At 44.4% G+C, this 25,883-nt stretch overlaps 1 protein-coding gene and 1 long non-coding RNA gene across 2 annotated transcripts in view; both read right to left on the bottom strand.

Moving 5' to 3' along the window:
* LOC138487547 (zinc finger protein 850-like) overlaps positions 1-25,883 on the bottom strand; it is a 387,415-nt gene that overhangs the window by 115,414 nt on the left and 246,118 nt on the right. The window lies entirely within an intron of this gene.
* LOC138489371 (uncharacterized) overlaps positions 10,471-25,883 on the bottom strand; it is a 47,618-nt gene continuing 32,205 nt past the window's right edge. The window contains exon 2 of the long non-coding RNA XR_011274788.1: positions 10,471-10,776. This is a non-coding gene — a long non-coding RNA (uncharacterized lncRNA). The remainder of the gene's footprint in view (positions 10,777-25,883) is intronic.

Genomic DNA, 25,883 nt, shown 5'->3' with positions numbered 1-25,883 from the left:
GGGACATTTAGACATGCATACATACACAGCAGGCCCACGACCAGTGATGGGAGACTACACAAACAGAGCCAGACCACGGGACATTAAGACATGCATACAGAGCATGCTTAAAACAATGATGGGAAGACTGTGCACATGCCAGACCATGGCACATCAAGACATACATATACACACAACATGCTTAGGGACAGTAATGGAAGACTAAACACACGGCCAGACCATGGGACCTTAAGACATACAGACAGAGCATTCGCCCACTGCAGACTTCAGACACATTCAAATGTAGTGCCACGCGCACTGGTGGGAGTGCTCTCGTTGAGTGCTTTCACTGCTTGGTGGCTTGGCCGTACTGCTTCTGTGCTCCTGTGCTGCTGATCTCAGAATTAAGTGGATTGGATAACTTTCTATCATTCATGGACTTCACAGGAATTTGGTCGGTGTATATCACCAGTGACCCTTATAAATAAACGCTAAAACGTTTATAACAATATTATTCTCCTTCTTTGCAATAGACAACATTGGCCACGCCCCCCGCTGCCCCCATTCACGGCGTCTTCAAATTCGGGCACCGTGTGCAATCGCGTGCGCGCACTTGTTAAATGTTAAAGGTATTTGTACCGCGCACCGTCACCAACGGAGTTGGTCCCCAGTCAGGTGCTCTGGCGGATCTGCAAATGAGAAGGTGGGATGGGTTAGTAGGTACACCGCTGCTGAGCTTTGGTGCGAATATCGGATCAATATCAGTCCTCGTGTGCTGTTGGTGCGGCTTATGTGTTGTTGCCGTGTTGTGAAGAGCATGCGGGTTGTTGTGCGAGAGATGGTTTCGTGAGTCAGGGGGTCAAGGGTCGTGTGATGTCACTTCCGCTACCCCTGGCATTTTGGTGAAATGACGTCCCTGATTGCATTGCATTTCCAAAGCCTCAAAGGGGGATCACTGCATCGCATTGCCAAAGGCTCAAAGGGGGAGCACTGCATCGCATTGCAAATCTTCACATGGGAGCACTGCATTGCATTGCCAAAGCCTCAAACGGGGCACACTGCATCACCTTTAGTACCATCAGGTGGCTCCAAGAAGGTGCCCGTTCTACAATAGAAGGTAGTTTGCATGCAGCTTCCTTAATGGCCACTGGCCCTGTGCCTGGAGATTCCCTAAGGTCACCCCACCTTGTCCTGTGCTCAAAGCCTTTGAACTCTGGAGTCTGGCTCCTGAGAATGTGATCCACCAGAGGCCTCATGGGAAGTCTTGCCCAAGACACTGTGAAGATCTTGGAGGTTATATGCCACCTCGGCAGAGGTCTGGCCCTTGCCCAATTGTTCTGTAGCACCAATGTCAAACGGGACTGAAGTCTGACTGCCGGGTCTTCTGGCAGTAATGCATGTACCTCTACAGTCCAAACTCTAAATAAATTGTAGATCATGGGGGCAGGATTTGTCCCAACTCACCAGGAGACGCACTTTTCGTAATGTGTTGCATAAAATCCTGACATGTTCCACCACCAACTACCAGCGGGGGCTCTTATCAGCCAGCTTTGATAATACCAAGCGTCCCTGCTTGTGAAGATTTATTTATCTATTTACAGGAGGAACAATGCTCTTTTGATCACAAAAGAACATACAATAGATAGGAAATCAGATTTGACGGGAAGCAGTGAGCTTCTTACAATGGGGTGAGTTTGACAGACATTCAGACCAGGTTGTGGAGGGGAGTTAATGGAACAGTCACTGGGGACAATACATAAGTGGACATATATAGATTAAGGATAACCAGCACTGGACTTTTTAAAGGCTGTATGGCCAGCTGTGCTTGGGATGTGACCATGATGGGTGAAGTGCTAGAGTGGAAGCAGAGGACGTGTGCGACGGAGGCAGGTTAGAGGCGAGGAAGAAATGTTAGCTGTCAGGCAGATGAGAGGTAGGTTCAGGGTAACTCAGAAGCGAGGAGGTAGGCTGTTAGTTTGTTTTTGAACAACTCTGTGTGGACTGTTTCTCGGTAGTACGGGGGAAAAGAATTTCATGTAAGTGGTGCAAGAAGGGAGAAGGAGCGGAAGTGAGAGGAAGCACAGGGAGGGCGAGGAGCCACAAGGGTAGTCAAGGAGGCAGAGCAGAGATTACGAGACTGCTTGTAGAGTTGGATAGAGGAGGATAGAAACAGTGGTGCCTTGACATGGACAGATTTGTGCACCAGCAGAAGACATTTCAATCTGGGCCTCTTTTACATCATCAGCCATCCAGCTTGGTGATGGTATGAGAAAATAGGTGTGAAGTGAGAGAGTTCTGGTATCAAGTTAATGATCTTGTTGAGAGGGCAGAAAGCATAGGTGGGGAGACCAAAGAGGACTCTGGCGTAGTAGTTCAGTTTAGATAATGCAAGAGAGGTTAGGAGATGCTTGGTGTTGTTGAAAGGAAGGAGGTGCTTGATTTTCATAATATTTAGGAAAGCTACTCCTCAATGATGAGCCCCAACAAGGGCGAAACATGTTTGGGGATGCTTGTGGTCTCGTGCAGAAGGGATGTGACCTAGCAGTTCGGGGTGGACTGCCCCTTTTTTGGATGGGGCCAAGCCTGATTTGCATATGGTCTTTCCCCTTCTGTAATGGGTTGGCAGGCGAAGAACGGTGGTCTGGAGGGTTGCCCAGAGCAATGCCAGTGGTTAAGATTCATTCTAAACCTTCCAGCCGTCACCTCTTTGTTTTTACACTTTCAGGGAACCAGTTAGATTATACAAAATGCACTTATTGCATGCAGCTCATGTTACTGATTTATTTACATCAGTAACCTATGCACCTTGGAGGGCACCACTTTCTCTTCAGCATGCAGAGAAAACCCATTCACACACACAACATTCTATCTTGCATATGTATATCCTTCCTTGTTTCCTAAACTTACCTTTGGTGGTAACAAAAGTGGTAAATGTTTCACCACCATGGTGTAAACATCAAAACCTCCCAACCACTCCTTCCCCTTGAAACAGTAATCATTAGAGGCATGAAATGAAACCAGGAAATGCACCAGCTTTGCTTTTGTTATGAAATTTGTTTTTATTATACACAATCAAGGGTATAATGTTACATCTCATAATATTATAGTTACATATATTCTTACCAACAGCAATCACAACTTCGACCCTCTAAAAGATAAAAAAGAGAGAAGAAAACAAGCACAGGGCAATATGGAAGAGTTTGTAAACATGTGTGCAATTTTTCTTTTAAACAAATGCAGACAGAAAGCAAGAAAAATAAAGCATTTTGTTTTATAACCTAGCACCCTCAGCTAATTGATCACATGTCACCGATCCCACGTAATCCTCAATTAACTTGACTTACAATTATTTCGAAGTCTGCTTCTATGTTCCGCCCCAGGAGTCTCTTGCTGCCGGAGCTTATCTGCACGACCTCACACAGCCCACGGACACAGCCCTTGGAATTCTAGTCACTCCCTCTGCCCTGTCTTGAAGCTTTCTTCAAGCTGCAGCCCCCGGAGCACACCATCCCACATTGTGCAGATAGGAACCGAATCTCAGACTGACTACACCCCCCAGCTCAGCTGCTTTAATATCCTCTGTCTGTCCATCACAAATTAACTCAGCCTTCTCTGACGTGATTCTAACACCCCCATTCTTCTACCAATCACATTACAAGGGCCTTCATGTAACTATTCACTTCCTACGAGAACAATGGGAGCTTCAGTTATGCAAGAAACTGTTACCCATCTAGTTTCCTACTGTGCATATTTTCTCTTCTCCATAGAAGAGCACTAAAACCGAATGAATTTTCATCTGTGTTTACCAACTGCATTACAATGTTAATTTTGGACAATTAGTTGGTTAATGGGCTTTTGGTTAGTAAATTATGTTATATAGGTTATTTCCACAATGCAGCTTGTCACAGATAGAAATACTTAATTTGTAAATATGCGCATAGAAACCCTGTCATTCTGTTTTTTTTTTAATGTAAAACCTAATGTGGCATTTTACCTTTGTCATGTAACTTCCCATCTCTTTCCTACCTTCAGGGTAATCCCATTACCATGCTGAACTGTACCCCTAATTTGCATCCACTTTAAAAAATGACTGCCTGTTTCATTTAGTATTTCTAAAAATGAACAACCATTTTACTGGCTGCTACTGAAAAATCTTGCTGAGTATTTTAAAAATGAATATCTATTTTATTGGCTGCATCTGAGAAAAGCTGCCATTTGCACCCATTAAGAAATGGCTGCTTTTAAACACTGGCAATAAAACACCCTTCCCTTAGAATCTGTATATATATGCTGTTATTTGCATGAATTAGCACCCAAATGTCCCTACAGAGGACACCGCCAATGTTCTACAGAATAAACTTCTGAATCATGGGTACCCCAAGAAATTGGTTAAAGATTCCACAAAACGGGTGTACAATAACAATAGTGAGGCCCTTTTGGAAAAAACTCCGAAAGAATCCAGTAGGCAGAGTGGAATGGTTTTTGTCAGCACGTTTTCTGATTTGTCCTACAAAATTAAAAATCTCATTTCTAAAACATGGAAGAAAGTGTATAATAAGGAAAGGTCGACACCATTGGTTGCATCCAGGAAAAGCCAAACATCTTAATCAGGAATGATATCAAAGAAAAGACTCAGGGTAGAGTTAAACAGAGCAAACTGTGGGTTTTATCCCCCATGGTGGATCATCACTCATGTGGACTGTGTGTTATGTGTCAATATACGACCAAAACTAAAGAAGTAGATATTGGCACTCCAATCAAGTGGCTTATTACGGATTTCTGTAACTGTAACAGTACTAATGTTGTATATATTATTACATTCACTAAAAAAAAAAGAACTTTGTTGAAGGGACGTTATGGTTAAGTTGCCCTACGAAAAACCTGTGCACTTCACTAAAAAAGAATATTCGCCCTCCCCATTATGGTTAAAACTAAAAACGAAAACCCCCTGAAATTCGCCAGTTATGGTAGACTGAGCCCCCTTACTTGCCATCACCACTGTGCACTGCTAACACTAACACCCAGAACATGAAAGATGTCATCTCAAATGTCACTGATGACATCACTGACGACATCACATGTTTAACCCTTTGTTTTCGTCCCCTGCCATATATATATATGTACATTCAGTAAAAAAAACTTTGTTAAAGGGATGTTATACTTCACAGTGAAACCAAAAAACACTGCACATTCCCCCATTATGGTAAGCTAAGCAACCATAACTCGCACCATCACAAATATCATTGATATAGCAGTGCACAGTGGTGATGGCAAGTAAGGGGGCTCAGTCTGCCATAACTGGCGAATTTCAGGGGTTTTTCGTTTTTAATTTGAACCCTAATGGGGAGGGCGAACATTTTTTTTTAGTGAAGTGCACAGGTTTTTCATAGGCAACTTAACCATAATGTCCCCTCAACAAAGTTTTTTTTGTAGTGAATTTTACAGGTTTTTAGGAGGGCAACGTAACCATAACGTCCCTGTAGCAAAGGTTTTTAGTAGTGTAAATGCAACATAACAGTACTTTAACAAACATTTTCTACTACATTTATTAGGGTTCTAATAGTAACACATAAGCATACTACTGTAAAGGAACATTTGAAGTAACTGCCCACCTTTCGAAAAATTCCACATTATCATATACTGGCACACAGCATGGTGGCGTGTTTGAAAAGTCATACACACTTCACAATGACATGTGTAACTGGTTGATAGTGCGAAAGTATATTGGGTATTCTTGTAGGAACTTGTAACTGCAAAATTTCCGGAGCAGAACTCCACAATGCAAGTGTGCAACACAATATAAACAAGAGTGCATACTGACGTATCTGGATCATTAATCCCCATTCCTCCCCAAAGAGTGGGGGATGAATGCCATTAGCAATCGGGATTTTACAGCAGTAACCCGTGGTACCAAGAAAGAGGATTTTTTTGTCTTCAACCGGAACGCCTACGGCGTTCCCGGCTGAAGAAAACAAACCCTTTTTCAAGATGGCCACCATAGAAAGGGAAGACGGGTGTTGGATAGAAAGCCTTCTTCGCTTTCCATTGCAGGCTGCAGAAAGCAAAAATGAAACTGTGTGACCGTAATGGCAGCACCACATTTGTTTTCCTTGAGAAATGTGTGGTTATGAGCAAGATCTTTTCCAGAAAGGCAGTCCCTGGTGGACATGGCGACCTCAATGCAATGTTTTGTCCCTTCCAGTAAAGACCAGTAGCCACATCCCCAACATTGTGGCCACTAACCATACATAGAAGCTACCCCTCAGAGATGGAAGCTGTACTGTTGATTTGTTATGTACATGACGACACTTGTTAAATATGAAAACACAATCACGTGCCCTACACGAAGCTTTTCGGTCGATGTCAATGACCTTTACATGCATGTGTTGTACATGTAGTCATTTTTTTCTGTACAAATGTGCGTAAAAAATGCAAAGGAGTAGTGTACTTACGTTGACATAAAATCTCAAACAAACTCTGTAATGGGAAGCGCAATGATGTCAGAAATACTGGAACCATTACCACTCACCTTTCGACACATCATTTCGTAAGTGGCACAGGTCGAAAGGTGTGAAGATATGTGTATTGGGAGGGTATAACCATGTATTATTTTACAAACATTTCTGTGCATAGAGCATCTCGGTGACAGAAATTGGCCTGACGGCACTAAAGCATATGAGATGGGCCTGACCCTCCCGTAGCCAATGCAAGTGGTATACAGTACCTTTCTCCATAATGTTCCTTGGCAGCTTAAACAAATGCATCCTTATGGACGTACATGCCATGATGTAGCACCTATAAAAGAACACATTACGACCTGCAACGTAGCATGCCACATTGTGAAAACAGAGAGTAAATTTGTAAAGAAAACACTAACATTTAAGAATTAGTAGAGTAGTTTTATTTCACAATAACTGAGCGAAATCATCGCCCTATGCAATTAGTAAAGTAGTTTTGTTTCACAATGAACTGTGCGAAATGATCGCCCTATTCACATTTCCATAGAAGTATTAATTTTGTCTCTTTGGTCAACAATGAAAATGTTAAAGGCCACGTTGTTTTTTTTCACACCCAGAAAGTAAGCGTTGCCGCCAAAGTAGTCTGTTTCCTCCCACATTGATGTGCAAGACGACGTCAACCGCTGTGATCTACACCACCAGAAAGGATGGCATGTTACTTCTTATGGTGACAGAAGCGTAAGGACACAGAGGCCTGACACAATCATCCCAGTAAATTATGACGCTCAGACAACCGGTGAAGAACAGTTGCATTTGACGGTTAAAAAAGCCGTCACTCGGCAGCTGTAATCCGTGACAATCACAATAGGGAAGGAAGTATCTGAGGGGGAAAGGGGAAATAAAACATGTATGAATACGCAACCTTTGGATAAACCAAAGTTGTAATGCATAACATTTTCAATAAAAATGTAATTCAATAGGAGGAAATGCAGTGGGACCCTATGGACGGCAACAATGTGCAAAGTCCATAATGGGGAAAAAGAAAGAAAAATTCCACATTATCAAAGCTTGAATGTCGTTATTAATAATAACATTTTTGTTTGGAAGTAGCTGAGCGGTGGAAGGGGAAATAAAACGTGTATCACTACGCAACCTCTATACAAAACAAAATTGTAACACATACTTTTTTTATTAAATATTATTTTAATTTGGGGAAATGTAGTGGCACCCTACAAACGGCGACAATGTGCAATGTCAATAATGGGGGGAAAAATTGCAACGGCACATAAAACTTGTAATTCATTAGGAAAAATATTTTTTTTTACAAAGTGAAAAAATAACGTGAATTCGGTATATAGGCGGCAAAAATACACTTACATGATGTGTACCACCTCCATTGCGTTCGCTGCAGTCAGACAGTAGTGTATGTGGAAGAGTGGCTCTTCGGGAACTAATTTTGCATGGTCGGTGCAAACGTTTTTGAAGCATAACCTTATCAAACGATATGTTTTTCAAACTGTTACTCCCTACATTCTTTCTACTCTTTCCCTGTACCTCAAGGTTAAAAAACAAGGGACCCTTATGGGTGTCGACAAATATGCAGCCGTACTGAGCTCGTATTGAAAAGAGAAAATTCAGTGGCCTTCACTCCGAATGCAAATACATTCTCATTTTGCAACAACATATCAGCGGCTATTCGTGAGAACCGCTACTTGTACACGTGCAGAAGGGCTGTGGGTACGAAATAGTGCAGGTGGCTGGCTCAGATTTCAAACAGTAGGACACCATCCTGACCGCAGTAATGTTGTTTATGTATTGTGAAATGCACGCAGTAAGTTCATTTCGTACAATGAGTAGCAAGTCCCACTGTACCGTATGACAGTGCTAACAAGAATACTTCAATGCTTGACTTTCTACTACCATGTCTCATTAACGCTCACCTTTCGAAACAGTGTTCCATAAGTGTAACAAGTGCATTGGTGTCTTCTTCGTTTAGGTATGTTAGCGGCGATGTTTGCGTTCAACAGAAAACAAAGTAAACATGGCGGACGTATCGAAAGATTACGACGCACTTCACGCTGTACCACAACCAATCGGTGAAAGCGCAACATAGTCGCGGGCAGCATGCCACGGAATAGCCAATTGCAATCTTGTCCACGGAGCAAACAGGGAAGTGTGACCGCGGAGCAAACATAGATATCACTAATTTTTAGAGACATACCTTTTGATCGTTTTTAAGGGAACTACTGGATGGATTGTCACAGAATTTATAAAAGCACGCTTTCGTGCCCAAGCCCCTGCCACTGCCGCAAATTTGGTGCAAATCCGTCCAGCGATTTGGCCTGTAGCCGTGCGCAAACCTTTCCCCCATTCAGTTTATGGGAAAAAAAGATGTTTTGCGACCCCCCCTATAACTTTTCCCCCCCTGGACCAAACATCACCAAACTTTGCAAAATAAATTCAGAGTGGGCCATATACTTATTTTTGCAAAGTTTGGTGAGGATTCGTCCAAGTGGAGCGGAGTTATAAGCCGCCCAAAAAGTGCTCTTCCTATGGAAACAGCAACTTACCCATAACTACACAGCCACTACTGTGGCTGTGTAATGCCCTTGTGGGTTGCATTATATAGGCAAAACGAACCGTAAATGTAAGACCGACCTGACTGAACATAGGAGCTGCATTAAGGCAAAGGTGATACAGGCCCCAATGGTAAAGCATTTCATTGAGAAGGGGCACTCTTACAAACATTTCACGTGGGTGATCCTCAAACGAGTATTTGGCTCAAGTAAAGATGAGACTGATCAGAAACCTATTACTTTGGAACAGAAATAAATGTTCAAGACTCAGAGAGCCTCCTTATAAGTTTGCCATTCCGGTAACAATGGCACCGGTAAGCTACCGGTACTGTTTTTAGCGGACCGGCAAACTATGAGTTCTGCTCGCGGGTGCCTTCCCGCCCATCAGCTCTGACCTGGCGGGCGTACCGGCACCCGCGAGCATAACATGTCAGATGCACCGGCACCATTCACGAATGGTGCCGGTGCGTCCGACCTCCCCATTCCCATTGAGCCCTCTGGGGCCCTCTGGGGCTCAATGGGAATGGGGAGGATTTTTTTCCAGCCCCCACGAATGGGCAATTACCGGGTTCGGCAAGGCCATAATGACCCGGTAATTGGCCATTTGCGGGCGCCGGGAAAAAAGATGATACCGGCGGCAGCCGTGCCGGTTTCACCGGCAAGGCTACCGCCAGTATCGTAATGAGGCCCAGAGTCATATAATCGGGTTACATGAGGACATTGAGTGGCACAATGCTGGCCGATCTCAATGATAGACCTTATGTTTCCTCTAAACCCTTTGCAACATGCGACTTTTATGGTGTTTCGGGCGGGCCCCAATTTGAAAATGAAAATGCAAATGAACATGGTCAATAACGTCTGCCTTGTGGTTGTCATCTAATATTGGGCTCTTGCTGTACAACCCAAATGCCGGAAGTACATCATTTAGGTTGTATTAGGATTATGAACAGAGTAATTAACATGCCACGATGTATATTTACTCACATTGGTTGTACTGTTAATGTCGTCTTAACGGTATGTAAAATAATGATTTATAACATGGATGCTTTGCACTCGACATCATTGCATGAAAAGAGTGCATTTCCCATTAACCGTGGAAAAGTAACTTGCAATTGGTCCATTGTTTGTTCATTGTCATGAAGCCTTTTAGTACCTTGATTATATTGTTTGCACTATTTATATCTATATTGATTTAACACCTGTGCAATCAACATGGCCGTTTATAGATCCGACTTTAAGGCATAGGGTGTTTATGTAAAACATTGAAGTGTGACAGTTTCACACTGTGTGTGAATAAAAAGGTTCCATGAGAAACGTGACTAAATAATATGCATTCTGCCCATTGGTTTGTTGGGGGAGTTCTGTTGTGTCACGTGTGGAGTTCACATTGTAATTCAGATTTTCAACACATACGTTCCAGAAAGTCATAACTCTATTAAAGACACAGAGGCGAAGGATAATGCTTCTCTTCCATTTTACTGATCAGCAGCAAAGTATAAAAAAAACAATGAACATGAATAACAAACTCAATAAACTACAATAACCATGTTTTTTGTGCTTTGGTAGTTCTGTTTCCATTGGTCCTGAAACTGACCACGTGATAAATTTAACCAATCCTCATAGTCTCTGCCCATAAATCACCCTGTCCTTCTTCTCTCTTCCTCTTTCTTTGCCAGTCGAGAATGCCTCCAGTGAACTTTGCAATCCCTTCTGTTCCGTGTCGATGTGAATTCAATTTACAGATTGTTTGTCCGCCACCATACCTACAGAACATAAAGTAAATAGGTGACTATAAATTGAAACAGCGTGGGACAATCATAAAACTCAACCACAATTTTTATAGATTATCCTTTGTGCCATTAACAGATTGTAAAACATTTATGTATACATCCTCAAAATATCATACAAAGCAGTAAACATGTAAAACTTTCCAGTACTTTTATATTCCGTTACATTTATTACGATTGATAGGGTGGGATAATCCTTCGCCTCCGTGTCTTTAATAGAATTATGACTTTCTGGAACAAATGTGTTGAAAATCTGAATTGTATGTCATGACCGGAGGCTCGGATTACGCTCGTTCAAAGCTTACTCACCACTAACGATGTCGCACTTTCCATAGGTTTGAAATAGAAGGTTTTAAAAGTCGATTCATTCGACCAATCTGCTGACCTCATAATGTCTTCTACTCTGGCCCCTATGTTGAAAGAGTTGGTAGCCATTGCTCCTCTAGCTGAGTGAGCGCCATATTTCACTATATCAATGCCTGCCTGTACCATCACCCATCTAAGCCATCTGGCAATGGTAACCGGTGTAATGGCCTTAAAGGGTTTACAAATTGCTATCAATAACTGAGATACTCCTGGAGGTCTTACTTCTCTTGTCATATACTCATATGCTGTTAAGCATCTCTCCGGACATCATTTTGGTTGTCTCGGAAAGGCTTCGTGAGATATGGATCTCAAACCTGTCTTGTTCCTTCTCGTTATGAGAAAGGTCACTCCATTCGGAGATATACTTTTCCTGTTGATTTCAAGTGCTCTAACGTCTGATGATCTCTTACAAGCTAAAAGGCATAAAAGCATAGCTAGCTTGCCTGATATAGCCTTCCTGGATCGATCTTCATTATCTGGCCATGATAGAAATAATCTCAAAACTTTGTCTTCATCCCATAATTGATCATACTTTTCGCTAGGGGGTATAATCATTTTTACTCCACTTACTAATCTACAGATCAAGGGGTGTTATCGCTAAGTCTTCTACCCTAGGGTGTCCTGCCGATATCGCAGACCTGGCCATGTTGATAGTTCTGTATGCCTTTCCTTGAGCTTCCAGCTGTGCTAAGAAAATAGCTACGTGTACTACATCCGTTCCATCGGGATGAATATTCCTCTACAGACACCAGCTATTCCATCTAGCCCATGCTGATTTATAAGCCCTGTGTGTCCCTGGAGCCCAGGATTCGCTAATGATGTTTTCAGCCTCATTCGATAATCCTGGCCTAACCCAAGATCTCCTGAAATTGCCCATGCGATTAGGTTGAGTCTTCCTGACCTCACTAGTGGGTGACTGAGATCTCTGGGGTCCCGAAAAATGAATTCGTCGTTGGCTAATGCCACTGGGTTGTGATGTGATAATTACAGTAGGCTGGGAAACCACACCTGCCCCCTCCAGTCTGGCGTAACTAGTACTAGGGATGCTTTCTGGTGTCTCACCTGGGCTAGCGTCCTCGCTATCATGGAGAAAGGAGGGAACGCGTAGTTCGTCTGGTGGCCCCATGACTGTAGGAAGGCATCTGTCGTCTCTGCCTCTGGGTCCGGTCTCCAGCTGAACAACCGGGGTAACTGCTTGTTTAGTCTCGATGCAAATAAGTCGACCTGGCATAGTCCCCATTGAGTCATTAGTTCTTAAAACACTACCTCGTCCAGCTTCCAATCGCTGGCATCCCTGAGGTATCTGGAGTTCCAATCTACCACCTCGTTCTAATGGCCCGGCAGGTATTCCGCCGTCATTGAGACTCTTCTCTGAAGACAGAGTTCCCAGAATTCTTTTGCTAGCTCTGCCAGAAGTGTGGATCTTGTCCCGCCCAGTCTGTTTATGTACCTGACTGCCAAGACATTGTCCATTTTTAGCAGGACACAACACTGTGTCCTCTCTTGAGTCCAGCATGTCACTGCGAAGGACCCTGCTAGCAACTCCAGGCAGTTGATATGGAGAGTCGTCTCTTGATCCGAACACCTCCACCTGTTGACAGGTTCACATTGGGCTCCCCACACCCCATCTGCTGGTGTTGCATTCAATGACCAGGTCCGGGGATGAACCAAATATCGCTCTCCCGTTCCATGCATCCATGTGGTGTAGCCACCATTCCAATTCTTCCCTCACTTCTTGGGAGATGGCAACCTTTGATTCGTAAGGTGACTGATCTTCAACCTCTGGAGTGCCCTGTAATGTAGCGGTCCTGGGAATATCGCTTGGATTGATGCTGCTAGGCGGCTCACTAACCTGGCAATGTCCCTCAGAGACAGTTCTCCCTTCGCTAGAGTATGTCTTAGCTGCTTTTTGATATCGTTCACCTTGGGAATGCGTAGACTAAGAGTTCCTTGAGTAGAGTCCACTATGAACCCCAGAAATTCCATTGACTGATATGGTAGTATATTGGATTTTTCCCAATTTATTAAAAATCCCAGATTCTCTAACAATTTTATTGTCGTCTGTACCTGATCTAGCAGTGTTTCTTTCTCTTGACACATCAGACATATGTCGTCTAGATAGATTATAAGTCTTATACCCTGACTTCTGAGATGCGTCACTACTAGTTTCATCATCTTGGTGAAACACCATGTTGCTGATGCTAGGCCAAAGGGCAGACATCGAAATTCCCATGTTGTTTCTCCCCAGATGAATCTGAGGAATATGCAGTTTTCCTCTGCTATGGGAATGGTCAGGTATGCATTCTTTAAATCTATCTTGGCTAGCCAGTCTCCCTGAATTAAGGTATCTCTTAACAGGTGTATCCCCTCCATCTTGAAGTGTCTGTACACCACATATTCGTTTAAGCCTTTCAGGTTTATAATTGGTCTTGTCTTGTGTTTTCCTTTTACTAGGAACATATTGCTTATATAACCCTCTGGGTAAACTGTTACTGTTCGTATAGCCTTTTTGCTTTCTAGTCCTCGCAGCTCTCTTTCCAGCAATAATTTGTCTTCCCTGTTCAGTTCTAAACCCCTTGGCGGGTTCTCCTGATGAGGTGTCTCTAGAAAGTCTATGTGAAAACCTTGTGCGGTTTGTATTACCCAGGTATCCCCTGATATAGCAAGCCAATTTTGTAAAAATTCTGCTGTCCTTCCCCCTACTTCTGGGGTAATTAAGTGTGGGTTGGTTGGTCTCATCTGGGTTGTTTTGTTGACGCTCCCCATGTCGCCAGTTTCTGCCTCCTCCTCTACTCCTTGATGGAAAGAAGGGTGTTTGTCTTCGATCCTCCTGTTCTCGCCACTGAGTTCTGTCTTGATAGGATCTATTACAGTGGAAATGGCCAGCTGAGTGACCCCTGCCTCTGCTGGGCCGTTCAAAAATGTGCTTCCCAAACACTCTCTTGAGAGAGGCCTGTGCCTTGTCTCTCTGTGGTGATAGCATGGTTGGCGTTTCCCAACATACATATTGCCCTCTGGGCCCACCCGATTAGGATCGTCGGGTCTACCGGCTCTCCCTTCTCTCTGGCCTCCTCTCCAATCTGGAGAATTTTAGTGAGGGGTCCTGTCATGTCCTTTTGTCTTGCCATGAAAGCCAGAATCTATCTTGACCCTTCCTCACGTCTTTAGTGTATTTGCTCATAAACGTGATCATGTTGTCGTCTATTTCGATTGTATCTGCTGTGCCCTCTGTGAGGTGAGGCCTAGGGCATCCCGCCCTCATTTTACTCCTAGCCTCTTTGGCTAGGGGCGCTCTCAGGCCCTTTCTTAAGTAGGCTACTATTCTTCTTGGTGGCTCCCATTCGGATGACCTAGGATGGATTAGTGCCTCAGGATCGAAGTCATCGTCACCTGCACCATCCTCCTCTGTCTCCTCCTTCTTCTTTTTCTTTGGCGCTTTGTGTTCTTCATTCTCGGAGGAGGATATAGAAAATACTTCCTCTTCCTCTGAGTATTCTTCCTCCCAGTCACCCTCACCCTCATCAGAGGTGTCTGAGGATTTATCCTGTCCCCTGCTAGGTCCCGCCTTCATTCTTATTCTCCTTCTTTTACCACCCTTCTTCTTTGGTGGTGTGCCCGGGGGTGTGTGGGCTTCCTCTGCCCTGCAGGCTGCTTTTCTGCCCCCTTTTGATTTCCCTTGTGCCTTAAGCCCTTTGATCTCTTCCAGGCCCTGTGAGAACTTGAGCCAGTCCTCCATCAGAGCTATCTGATGTGGTCCGTGTCCCACGAGGCCCCCAGGGCTTTTTGGAGGACCTGAGTAATCTCCGCATGGCTCCTCTTCTGGCTAATGCTAGCCTTCCCCTCATCACTAGAGGAGCTCATGTCTGCACAGAAACACTGGGGATTTCAGTTATACTAGGATTTTTATGATCTTTTCTAATATATTCTCTCTTTGTTGACAGGTATAAATATATATATATATATATATATATATATATATATATATATATATATATATATATATATATGTATTGATCACCTGGTTTGCTATATCATATATGGTATATATGTATATATATATATCAGATTTTATTTGGGACTGTGCCTGTATCTTTTTGCAGTACCTTAATTGGTCTGCAGGGGCGCTGTGCTCCTCGATCGAGTAGCTCGATCCTGATTGACGTTGCGCTATGAAAGCGAAACGAAAATGTATGTAAATCGCTCGGATTGTAAGAAATATCTTTGCGCTAGTAGAATTGTGACTGAAATGCCCTCGTAATGGTTTTGGAATGAAGGAGAGAGAGAGAGAGCGCCAGAACTACGCAGTCCTGTCGCGCTCTCTCTTCCGTGACAGCAGTGCCCTCTGTGTCAGATCTTTGAAGTTGCGGTCGCCGGAGCACCAGCCCCGTCACGACCGTAACTTCACAGATCTGAAACTAACGCGGATATGCTCCACCAACTCTCCTGACAGTGCGTGCTAATATGTATAAACACAACACTCCTCAATAAACATTCACACAACAAAGGAATAAAAAAGGGCACTTAACTCGCTGCCGAGCAGCAAAGAAAGAGGAAGAGAGAAGAAGGACAGGGTGATTTATGGGCAGAGACTATGAGGTTTGTTTAAATTTATCACGTGGTCAGTTTCAGGACCAATGGAAACAGAACTACCAAAGCACAAAAAACATGGTTATTGTAGTTTATTGAGTTTGTTATTCATGTTCATTGTTTTTTTTTATACTTTGCTGCTGATCAGTAAAATGGAAGAGAAGCATAACACGAGCCTCCGGTCTAGACATAGAACTTGAGTTCCTTTTGGGACGTGACAGCATTAGGCAGAGTTGTTAGTGTTGGTGATGGCATTAAGCGGAAATCTGTTGTTAGTGTTGGTGACGGCATTAAGTGGAAGTCTGTTGTTAGTGATGGTTGAGCCTGACGCGAGTATAAACTGTATGCAGTATATTCTTACGTGTTTTGGCAGAGTGTTACTGCTGTGAGAGCTGATCGCCATAGGGAGATAAGCTCTTGGGAGGTGTGTTGTAGCATTTATAAGCCAGCTATTGTTTGGTTCGGTGGACTGTCTAACATATATGTTAGCAACCTCTGGGTGTCCTGCAATGAAAAAATACTTGTGAAATCCAACGTTGCTATCCTCTACAACTGTTGAGTGTTGTCAATAAGAGTGGAATGTTTCTCCACAGGATTCTAAGAGTGCTTTCTTTGGTTATGTAGTTATAGGTTATGGAGAAATTAACGAAAAAGAGCATTTTGATGTGTTGGTACATTAAGATGAGGTGCTGTCCTTCTATGGTATAGAGAATATCATTTGTATAAAGGTATGAAATTAAGTGATATGGAACACAGTGGGGCAGAATATTGTTTTGGAGGTGTTGTGGAGTGAACGTAAATGAACTTAAATGGAAATGTGATGTATACTTCGGGCTGCTTTGTGTTTTTGTGCAGTGTAGCCATCGCAGACCCATTTAAGGGGTGTTTTGAACAAATTATGGAATCCGACTGAGAAGGATTTTGTGGAACTTGTGCTCCCCATTGAATGGAACCTAGTATCGCTATTTCAGCCGGTACCGTCTTGCAGTAATTTGTTGCTGGTATGCCTACTAATGAATACACAGGTACTTTATTAATAAAGGTGTTTTTTGATAATTGATGTATGGATTTTCCTCCGGGTGTTGTGGTTGTGGGTGACCTAGCCTATGTTTCTTTAATAGTGTTAAAAAGTGCAACCCTCTCAGGATATAAGTGTTTGGACACGGAATAAAAGCCAGAACAGGATATCCCCTGTTGAATGTCTGACGTAATGTCACATGTGGCCCTGCAAGTGGATTACAGCGGCCTCTGGGCTTCTTTCACTGACTACCTTGGCGTTCTGGAACTCCTCCTGTGTCATCACCCAGCCTCTCCTGGTATCGAGGATTTCCCAGGGTTCCGGTTTGTTCCGGAAAATTCAGTAAGACTTACCCTTCTCCTCGGGGGGTTTTCTTGTTGCTCTTTGTACTGCATAATCTAAAGACCTTTCCTACTCTTACATTTGCTACTGAACTCCAATCCATTAAGTACTGTGTCTCCTCTGCTCTTCACGTGCACAGTGAACGCTCTGCTGCCAGTGTTCCATCCCAGACCCAGTGCATCCCTCGTGCCGCCCAGGGTAGATTCTCCCATACTAACCTACCTGTTTTTTTATGTTATCCAGTCGTTGTTTCAGTGGCACTCAAGTTGACTTCCTCCTGATCTGGTGGAAAGAACTAAGCATTAGGAAGGGGGCGGTTGAGCCATATTCCATCTAGCCCTTAATATTAATTGGTTCTCCTTATTTCAGGTTCAGATTCCCTGCCATTAGCAAGATAACCAACAGGTACTACTTAACTACGGCTGTAGGATAGTGATCAATATTTGTTTTCCTTGATTCCATTAATGCTTGTTCTTTCTTTACAGCATTGGTACAAGCGGTGCGTTTGTTCCCCGCTCTTTTGTGGGATCAACTCCTCTGTGCGTCTTGTTTAAACAGCAGAAGGGTGTATCGTAAAAAAGAGTTCCCTCGAGTTGAGTCTGCCTGTATATGGAGAGGAGGTGGTGGATCAGGCTTACTATCGAGACCCTTATTCTACTCCCTGTCGCGTCACATCTATCATGGGATGACAACGCCCCCGGCTGTGAAGGTGTGGTGAGTAACAGAAATAGAAGCCTACGAAATGTCAACGGAACCTGCGGATCCCTTGGCACAAGTGCTGCAGATGATATCAGACTTAAGGACCGATATGACCAATGCGCAAGAGGCACTCCGACAGCGCATCGATGCTATCCAGTCTCTGGTCACCACTCCCGCCGTTCATGAAGCGGATTCTGTAGCTGTGGCCTCTGGTTCGGGGTTTCCTGCTCCTAGACAAGAGCCAGCGCCGTTGGTGTTGTCCACGCAGTTTCCTCTGGCACCACCAGAATGGTTCCTGGGTGATCCAAAAACCTATCGGACCTTTGTAAATCAATCCCGATTACATTTCCTTTTCCGTCCAGCCTCGTTCCCCACGTCTACCAATAAGGCTGCCTTCATGCTGTCCGACCTAAGTGGCACTGCAGTGGTTTGGACCAATCCGTTGCTGGAGGCAAATAGCAACGGTTTGAATGATTGCGATACCCTACTGGCCATGATGAGTAAGGTATTTGACACCAGATATACTACTCAGGCATCAGACCTAGAACTCCTGAAACATAAACTAGGCAACACCTCCCTCCTCAAGTATCTGGCTCGGTTCAATCAACTAGCAGCTGAAACCGATTGGCCTGAGGAAATGAAAGCGGCTGTTTTCTATCAGGGGTTGTCTGAAGAACTGTCTACGGTACCAATCGTGCCTACTGCCTTTGCGGAACTTCTTGATATGGTACTACAGATAGATGCACGCCGATCTCAAATATGGGGAGAAAAGAAACCAGCCTTTTTTCCTATCGCTGTGGAATCAGTTGCACCCGCCCCACCGGCCCCAGAACCTATGCAAATAGGCACAATCAGAGGGCCTTTGACTCCAGCACAGAGGGAGTACAACGGGACAGACAATCTCTGTATGTACTGTGGCGCTGCCGGTCATCTGTTGCCCGAATGTCCTAAGAGACCAAAACAGAAGGCGGGAAATGCCAAATCCCAACAGTAGACAGAGACCCTACTTCAGGAAAGGCATTTTTGGACTCACCTTCGACGGTCCTATAACAAACGTATATTATAAACAATGGTTTGAGTGACTGAAGGATAACCCAAAGGACTCACTGATAGTTTTCTTCCTCTCCTCTCACTGAGATGATGGAATTCTTCCAAACAGGGGGGACGAATATGAAAGCCTCCCCGAGTCCCTTCCTCTACCTCCTAGACAAAGCTTAGAGGCGAAGTGAGGCCTCAGGGAAACCCTGTGGGGAATAAAACCCTGTGTCAGCGACTGCTGGGCTTGATGCCGTCTGTGCAGCAAGTGTTCCGGGAATAGCTGGTGTAAAGCTGTTTAATGGAAGAAGCAGAATAGAGTGGTAAGTAATGAGCGAGTAAGTAAAAGATAGGAAAAAACAAGTAAGGATGTAGTGGGTTACCCTTAAAAAGGATTATGACGGTTTACAGCGCTGGAAGAGATGGCTTCCGGGAATTTCCTATTATGTAAGGAAGCTTGTTAGCATAGTACAAAAGATAGAGTAACAGAATGTAGGTAGACAAACGTGATCTTTACCTGGCACGAAATGATGGAAGGGAATAGGAGTAAATACGGCAGCAGTATGTACCGAGTAAGAGAGCTTGTAGACTGTACGCGGGTTCCCTAAATATTTCCAAAAGAAAGGAATGATGTTAATCTAAATTAACAGTCAGAGGTTTGGAGCCCCGGATCACACTATCCCTCGTACCGAACTCGGGCAATGGAAAACCCTTTGAAGTCTGCTCGCTGGGTTTCGGAGCGAAGCCGGTGGTCTCGTGTTTATGTGGGAAGGCTTGAGTCTCCGCCGAAGGGAAGGAGCCGGGTGGACAAGCAAAGTCTGAATGTAGGAATGAAAGGAAAAATGGCCGAAATCTGTCTATGGGACCAACGATGCCACAGTGACCAACGTCTCCGTAGGGGCGTGACAGGTCCCTCGATGCTTTTTCATCTTCCTGTCACCTTTACCATGGAAGCAGGGGTTTTCAGTTAGGGCCATGGCTGTGCTAGATTCTGGTGCTACTGGCAACTATATCGACAAACAATTTGCTTTGTTAGCCAAGCTAACTTCGACTCCAAAGAAACATCTGGAATCTGTCAATGCCGTAGATGGTTCAGCTTTAGTTTCAGGGCTGGTCACCCACCAGACTGAGACCATGGTTATGTGTACTGACGAGGGTCAGTCTAAAGAAATCAGTTTTGACCTCATTACGGCTCCTGATTACAAAGTAATACTGGGGATCCAGTGGTATCAATACCACAACCCAGTAATATATTGGTCTATTCATGCCATCCCGCTCCTTCCGCTATGTGTAATGCACAATGTATGAAAACACACAGCATCACGCCTGGGAGTCCTAGTTCAGCCCTGGTTGCTACATCTTCTCATACAGGTGCAGTGTCCAGAACGCCCATAATTCATGTGCCTACTGAGTACGCTGGCTTCATGGATGTCTTTGATAAGGGTAAGGCTGAGACTTTGCCACCCCATCGTAGTTATGATTGCCCAATCGACTTGATACCAGGGGCTAAGATTCCAGCAGGCAGGGTTTATTCCTTGACCCTAAAAGAAGATGAGGTCTTAAAAGAATACATCGACAAGGCTTTGGACATAGGATTTATTCAACCTTCTAAATACCCTGCTGCTTCACCACTCTTCTTTGTTCCAAAGAAAGAAGGTGATCTCAGACCGTGTATAGATTATAGGGCACTTAACAAGGTTACTGTAAAAAATAATACCCTCTCCCTTTGATATCGGTTTTGCTAGACCAACTGGGTTCATCACGAATATTCACTAAGTTGGATCTGAGGGGAGCGTACAATCTAGTATGTATAAGAGAAGGGGACAAATAGAAACCCGTATTCAAAACCTGCTTTGGTCTTTATGAGTATATGGTAATGCCATTTGGACTATGCAATGCCCCGGACACTTTTCAGACCTTCATGAATGACCTGTTCCACGACATCTTGGATCAATTCGTAGTAGTCTATCTAGATGATATTCTGATCTATTTCCGCTCTTTACATGAGCACATCCAACACGTCAACATATTGTTGCAGCGTCTGAGGGAAAACAGTCTCTACGTTAAAGCAGAGAAATGTGTCTTCCATTCCTCGGAGGTCGAATTCCTCGGATACGACCTAATCAAAAATGGCGTTCGCATTAATGCCGCCAAAGTAAAAACGGTCATGGACTGGCATGTACCAACCACGGTCAAAACCCTCCAATCCTTTCTGGAGTTCGCCAATTTTTACAGGCGGTTTATCCCTGGATTTTCTGCAATCTCCTCACCCTTGACTGCCTTGACCAGCACTAAGGTGTCGTTCAAGTGGACCGTGGAAGCACAGACTGCGTTCGAGACACTGAAAACAGTCTTTACCACTGCTCCTGTTCTGAAACACCCAGACCCTGAGGTACCATTCTTTGTGGAAGTTGATGCTTTCTGGTTTTGCAATAGGGGCCGCCTCTCACAAATATGACCTCAGTCCGGAGAGACCCATCCGGTGGCCTACTTCCCCTGTAAGTTGACTCCTTATGAAAGGAACTACACCATAACCAAAAGAGAACTGCTGGCCATCAAAGACGCTTTTGCAGAATGGCGACACCATTTGTTGGGTGCTTATCACCCAGTTACGGTATATTCTGACCACCCCAACCTGTTGGCTTTTCAGTCAATGAAGTGTCTCACCGCCAGGTTAGCACATTGGCATCTTTTCTTCTCTCAGTACCGTTTCTCCATCACCTACCGCCCTGCCAAGGCCCAGGTTTCCGCTGATGCACTTTCACGACTCCATTTAAGTGAGGAGAACTTCCACTCTGACCCACTCTATTGCCTTCTAACGTGGTATGCGGCTGTTCAGTCCAAACCCACATGAGGACTCTTGTATAGAAAAATGGGTGTCTTCCCATCCTGAGGAGCTTGCAGATCTGAACCTCGATGTGGTGGACGGCCTTCCTTTTATTCAAGGCTGAGTCTTTATACCACCGGGACAACCTCGTACCTGGGCTCTGCAGTGGGCTCATGACTCGATAGTGGCGGCCCATCCAGGTCAGCAAAAGAAACTGGAAGCATTACGCCATTGGTCATGGTGGCCCGCTATGACTCGCAACGTCATGGAACACATTGCTACTTATGCTATCTGTGCACAATGCAAGTCTTCACGGTCCAAACCCATCGGACTATTGCAGCCATTACCTGTTCCATATAAACCATGGCAGATGGTCTCTATGGACTTTATTGTGGAGCTTCCAAACATCAAGGTTCTTAACTCTTGACTCCGTACCAGCTACTGAACTTGCTCCCGCTCTTAGATTTTGTTACGGCTTTCTCTCTGGTGACCGGAACGCGGACCGCCCTGACCCTGCCTTGTCTTCCGATTTTGATGCAAAGCTACCTTAACTGGATTCCGTTCGAGTTCTGGACTCATCTACTCCTGCTTTCCAAGTCCTATGCAAACCGCATACCTGGTTGGGAACTCCTTCACTGACTACCTCGGCGTTCTGGAACTCCTCCTGTGTCATCACACAGCCTCTCCTGGTATTGAGGATTTCCCAGGGTTCCAGTTTGTTCTGGAAAATTCAGTAAGACTTACCCTTCACCTCGGGGGGTTTTTGTGTTGTTCTTTGTACTGCATAATCTAAAGACCTTTCCTACTCTTACCTTTGCTACTGAACACCAATCCATTAAGTACTGTGTCTCCTCCGCTCTTCACGTGCAGAGTGAACGCTCTGCTGCCAGTGCACCATCCCAGACCCAGTGCGTCCCTCGTGCCGCCCGGGGTAGATTGTCCCATACTAACCTACCTGTTTTTTATGTTATCCTGTCGTTGCTTCAGTGGCACTCAAGTTGACTTCCTCCTGATCTGTTGGTAAGAACTGAGCATTAGGAAGGGGGCGAGGGGTTGAGCCATATTCCATCTAGCCCTTAGTAATAATTGGTTCTCCTTATTTCAGGTTCAGATTCCCTGCCATTAGCAAGATAACCAACAGGTACTCCTTAACTACGGCTGTAGGGTAGTGATCAGTATTTGTTTTCCTTGATTCCATTAATGCTTGTTCTTTCTTTACAGCATTGGTACAAGCGGTGCGTGTGTTCCCTGCTCTTTTGTGGGATCAACTCCTCTGTCTGTCTTGTTTGAACAGCAGAGGGGTGTATCGTAAAAAAGAGTTCCCTTGAGTTGAGGAGGCCTGTATACGGAGAGGATGTGGTGGATCAGGCTTACTATCGAGACCCTTATTCTGCTCCCTGTCACTTCACCTCTATCACGGGACGACAACGGTACTGGCTGTAAAGGTGTGGTGAGTAACACGTAAAGGGTCTTTTGACAGAAACATGTTGGGGTTAGTGTAAAACACAACAAATAGACCCTTGTGAATTTTATGTTGGCACGGTTGTGTTGTCAAGTCAACTGTTCAATGGTGCTTTTCTAATGCCTATTGTTGTATTGAACGTGTTCACCTTTTTGACCTAGTTACAGGCTTCTGATATAAAAAAAAATGTTATATTGTTTTAAACATTTTTTATGAAATGTTCTATTATGTATGGAATGAAATAAAATACAAGTGTATATTTTCTACTGATTAAATGTTTTGTATACCTTCATCTGTTGTAAAAACAGTGTGTCACCACCTTTGGAAAAAAATGGTATTATATAGAATCTAGATTGCACATTTTTCAAATAGGCCCCATCGCAGAAGCAGCCCCTTCGGTCATTTCAAATCATTAGGCCACAGTGACATGGATTCTTTCGTACATTAAAATACACTTTATTCATGTTCATTTTAGATGGTGCACGGACAAGGCCAGTGCCCTTGGAAGCCGGGAGAAGAGCCGCGCAAAGATTGGCTAGGAAGGAAGGACGCAAGTTCACAAGCCTCGAATGAGGAACATCAGTACAAGTAAATGTTGCAACTCGGAGCTGAAGCTTAAGCAGGTGAAGGAAACTGGTCGGTGAGAACATGGTAATGCTGAGGCAGGGCCAGAAAGAGCAGATCAGGTTGTAAACACACTGCCTCAAGGGGGAAAATGGTCACTTAGGAGGGAACTGCAGGTATGTAGTTGACAAAGCATGAGAGGAACTGGGAAACATGACAGCAAAGAGAAATAAGTATCTGCGCGAGGAAGGGGACCAAATAATGGGTCATAAGGAGGTGGGGGAGAATCACTCCTGACCCCCCAATCAGGGTTGTCCAGAAAATCAGTGTTGAGTAATGTTCATTAGGAGGTCCTTGATTCCCATGGGAAGAAGGAAGATGGTGCATTATGTGGCCAAGGAGAAGTCACAGATGAATCTGCTATTTGTACAGTTACAAGGCTGAGAACCATCAGTGGAACGTTCTGGTTGCATGAGAAGAGGATGAGGTATTCATTTCTTAAATGCCACACTGTCTGCACCTCACAGGGGATTGATCAAGAATGAGGGCTGGAGCACACCATCAGGCACCACAACCAGTGGCAAAGAGGCTCACAAATAGCAATATGTATCACCAGAGTTAACCAGTGAGAATGAAGAACTTCACCTAATGAAGACATTAGGTCATAATTAGAAGGATGGTACTGATCTGGTCTAAAAAGAGAGGTTTGAGCCAAGAGGGCAAATTAATGTATAGGTTTCTTTAGGGGACTTAAATTGTCAACTAATCAATGCGTACAGATTCACATGTGGTTGAAACAATGCAAAACAATGTCATGTCTTCTTTCCAATATATACCACCATTTAACGAAGATGCGTTGAATGAAGCTTTCCTTTTAATCCCGGCCGAAACTGCATGCGATAAACTTTTGTTATCCTTGCAAACTCACACACTCATTTTTGCTCCTTGGATTGATTTTTACTCCTTGCAGGTTTTAGGACTACCCTACAAGAAGATGTGGGTGCCATCCGCAAAGAGTTGGTACGAAAACCCAAAGGAGGAGATTAGTGCCTCAAGAGCAGAGGTGCAGAGTGTAAAGAGGAGCAGACCCAAGACAGAGACTTGTGGAACACCAACAGAGGAGTGAGTTGAGAGGTGTTGTTGCTCCAGGAGACAGAGAATTAACGAGGTGCCAGGTAGAATTCAATCCAGACAAGGGATCAATCGCAAATCCCAAAACGAAACAGAGTATCAGTGTCAAAGGCAGCAGACAGGTCAAGCAGAATTAGGATAGAGGATAGGTTAGAGTGCTTAGCAGAGACAATGAAGTTGGACATATTCTGGAGAGCAGTTTCCGTGGAGTGACAGGAGTGGAACCTTGCTTGTAGGGGGTCTTGAAGGTTGTGGATCTCAAAGAAATTGGCAAGACAGTTTAACACAACCCTTTTGAGAACTTTAGAGTAGTGCGGAAGGAGAGACACATGCTGAAATTTAGCCAGTACGTTCAGGTTAGCCTCTTGCTTATTTAGGAGAGGGTTGAGCGTGGCTATTTTGAAAACAGAGGGAAAGCAAGCCGGGTCGAAGGACAGGTATAAGAGTTCAGTGACGTGAGAGGCCACTAAAGGGGCAATAGGATAGCCTAGCTGAGGAGCAAGAGGGTCTGATGGCACACATGAGGGGTTTGCCTTCATCAGTAGAGATAGAACTTTGTCAGTATTAGTTTGAATAAAGTGGGAGATGGAGGTAGGTAAGGGAGGATACAATGTAGGAGGAGGGAGTGTGAGGAAGGTCAGGAGAGAGTCTCTAATTGGAAATGTTTGGAGCGAAGCATTCATCTAGGTCATTAGTTGTGAGAGTGGAGTTGATAGTCATAGACCTAGGAGGAGTGAGTTTAGGGTGCCCGGTAGCTGGCAAGGATGGTTGGAGTGAGAGTCAATGAGGGTTAGGTAGAAGCCCTTTTCGCTCTATCAAGAGTGGAATTGAGAGAGTTCAGGCAGACCAGGAGCATTGCATTTGCGCAGCAGCCGACTTATACCTGTGCCGAGAAAGTATATGAATGGGGTGATCAATGGTTGAGGTTGCTGAGACTTGTGGGCGAAAGTAAGCAGTCGAAAGTGAGAGGAGAATGAGCCATATAGTAATGATTGGAAGCTGGAGAAGGCAGTGTTGGAGAAAGAGGCATTGGGTGTGAAGGAGGAGAGTGA

Source organism: Ambystoma mexicanum, chromosome 9 (genome assembly GCF_040938575.1).
Source record: "Ambystoma mexicanum isolate Mex_15411 chromosome 9, UKY_AmexF1_1, whole genome shotgun sequence".
Lineage (NCBI taxonomy): Eukaryota > Metazoa > Chordata > Amphibia > Caudata > Ambystomatidae > Ambystoma > Ambystoma mexicanum.
Note: the sequence above shows the minus strand (reverse complement) of the source record. Positions and strands in the feature narration are given on the sequence as shown.